This window comes from Ochotona curzoniae, unplaced genomic scaffold, assembly GCF_017591425.1.
Source record: "Ochotona curzoniae isolate NIBS_2020 unplaced genomic scaffold, NIBS_Ocur_1.0 contig_46, whole genome shotgun sequence".
NCBI classification, from domain to species: domain Eukaryota; kingdom Metazoa; phylum Chordata; class Mammalia; order Lagomorpha; family Ochotonidae; genus Ochotona; species Ochotona curzoniae.
Window position 1 is genome coordinate 5,702,444 of NW_024466340.1, and position 2,955 is coordinate 5,705,398.

Consider the following 2,955-nt stretch of genomic DNA (forward strand, 5'->3'; position numbering starts at 1 on the left):
CCGGCAGCTCCACTTCCCATCCTGCTCCCTGCTTGTGGCCTGGGAAAGCAGTCGAGGACGGCCCAAAGCCTTGGGACTCTGCACCCGTGTGGGAGACCCAGAAGCAGCTCCGGGCTCCGGATCAGGTCAGCTCTAGCCATTACTACCTCTTGGGGACTGGAGCAGCAGATGGAAGATCTTCCTCTCTGTCTTTGTCTCCTCTGCCTGTAAATCTGCCTTTCCAATAAGGATAAATAAAAGATTTATTTATTTGAAAGGCCAAACAACAGAGAGAGCTCATCCATCCACTGGTTCACTTTCCAAAGGATTAAGCTGAAGTCAGGAGCCTGGAGCTTCCCCGTGGCCACCCACGTGGGTGCAGGAGCCCAAGCACTTGAATATGGGATGTCGATATCCCAAGTAACACCCTAAGCCATGGCACCACAATGTCGACCTCTGGGTCTTCTTTTGAAGAAAACAGTCTGGGGGGGGGGGGGGGCTGGAGATCTCACGGTGAGGATGGTGGCACCGAGTTCTGCGTGGCTGCTGTCTTCCTTTCTGAGCTCTTCATCACTGCCACATTGCACGTACCAAGCCTCAGCCACCCAGAGACACACTACTCTACACAGCTTCATTCGCTGGATCCTGCCCCGTGCCGCGGGACAGCAGAAAAATGCCGACCAAAAAAAGGCCTGAGACGTTTCCCCTTCAACGGCCATGAGATGAATGGGTCTGTGAGTTCCAAACACAAACAACATCATAAAAGGAGAAGCTGGCGAGGCGCAGTGGAGCAGGCTCTTCGCTTGCCATTGGTTGCATGTGCCAGGAAGAGCTGGGCTTTTGGAGCCTGAATTGCTGGCCTGCTGGGGGAGAGATGCGATGTAGCTTGCAGGCGTGAGAGGGGGCAGGTGTCGAGGCTCCTTGCATAGCGTCTGGCTCCCATGGGACACTGGCAGACAGCTAACATATTCAGTTAAGTGTTGGACAAACCAAAGAAGTATATTTCCAACCTATGGAAGCAGGCAGCTCCAGACTCATCAGGACAGAGTCCCAGCTCTGTGTGACCCACCAGATGTATAGGATCTTCACACTCACTGCCCTGGGCCTCAGTTTGTCCCTCTGTTAAATGGAATAAAAGCCACTGCCTAGATTTTAGGATTGCTGAACAATACAGGGTAAGAGCTTATCACAGGGCTTTCTGCCAATGCTGGCTCTCTCCCCACGCTCCCCGGCGCTGGAAACAACCCACAGCCTACAGGATAAGCAATGTCCACCACACACCCAGTTTTCACCTCCTTGAAGGATCCACCCTCCAGGATTATGGTGGAGAACAAATGCCTGGTGTTGGAGAAGCTTCACTTCCCTGCTCACCCGCCCTCTTCCCGTGCACCCGGATCACTGCTTCTCACAGCCCTGTGTTAAATCACCCACAGTGACAGCCTCGTGCAGTTACTGACTTTCAAGGACGTTAGCTGTCAGGCAGTTTCGGGGTCACTGATGATCCCACTTGTCCACGGCTCCCAGAAAAGATACAGGTGACACAGTCACAGATTTCCTCTGCCAGCTTCAGATCCAGGCTCTGCTCTGTGCCCAGGGACAGCCACCTGAGAGCAGGGACAGGCAGCTGCTTGCTAATGAGCAGCTAGTTCTGGGGGTACAGCTGAGAGCAGGGACGGGCAGGTAGACCTAGGGGTGCAGCTCAGCTTGCTAATGAGCAGCTAGTTCTGGGGGTACAGCTGAGAGCAGGGATGGGCAGGTAGACCTAGGGGTGCAGCTCAGCTTGCTAATGAGCAGCTAGTTCTGGGGGTACAGCTGAGAGCAGGGACGGGCAGGTAGACCTAGGGGTGCAGCTCAGCTTGCTAATGAGCAGCTAGTTCTGGGGGTACAGCTGAGAGCAGGGACGGGCAGGTAGCTCTGGGGATACACGTGAGGGCAGTGATAGGCAGGTAGCTCTGGGGGTGCAGCTGAGGATGGCAATGGCCAGGTAGCCTGGCAGCTCCCAACTGTGCCAAGCTCTGTGCTCCCAAGGGTGCTGGGACTTGGTCTCAGGCTCTGTTGTTGCTGTTTTTATATTTTTTAAAAAATGATTTATTTGGGGCCTGGCATGGCAGTCTAGTGACTAAAGTCCTCGTCTTGTACATGCCAATATCCCACATGTGAGTTGGTTTGTATCCCAGCTGCTCCACTTCCCATCCAGCTCCCAGTTTGTGACCTAAGAAAGCAGTCAAGGACGGCCCAAAGCCTTGGGACCCTGCACCCACGTGGGAGACCCAGAATAAGCTCCTGACTCCTGGCTTTGGATCAGCTCAGATCTAGCTTCTGTGGCAACTTGGGAAGTGAGCCAGTGGATGGAAGATCTTTCTGTGTCTCCTCTCTGTAAGTCTGATATGCCTTTCCAATATAAGTAAAACTTTTAAAAATAAAAATAGTTGATGATATAAAGTCAGTCCTTTCAAAGTGATTGAAATGTGCTTGTACAGTTCTTCTTTTCTGCATTAGAAAGGCAGCGAGATCTTCCAGTCGCTGTTTCAGTCCCCACGTACCCCTAAGAGCCAGAGCTTGGGAAAGCCAAAGCCAGCCTGGGGTCCAACGAACCTTAGCCAACAGTGGTGCCTCAGCACGTGCACATTGCCAGGAAGCTGGTCAGAAACAGAAGACCTGGGATTCAAACCAAGCACCCTGAGGTGGGATGCTGGCACCCCAAGTGGTGACCTCGCTGCTGTGCTGAATCTCTCGTCACTGGTTCCAAAGCTTACTGTCTGATAGGAACCAACAGGTGTTGGTCCCACACACCCAAGCACCATCTCAGATCCTCAAAGCGGGAAACTTCCAAGGGAAGATGTGTATCCTGTGAAAGTGGGCACCATCCCCCAGGGACCCCCGGTCCTCTGACGGCACCTGCCACACTCACATGCTGCTCGTACTCCGGCCACGCCGAGAGTGCACCATTTCTGAGAAAAATTCTGGACCGACTTG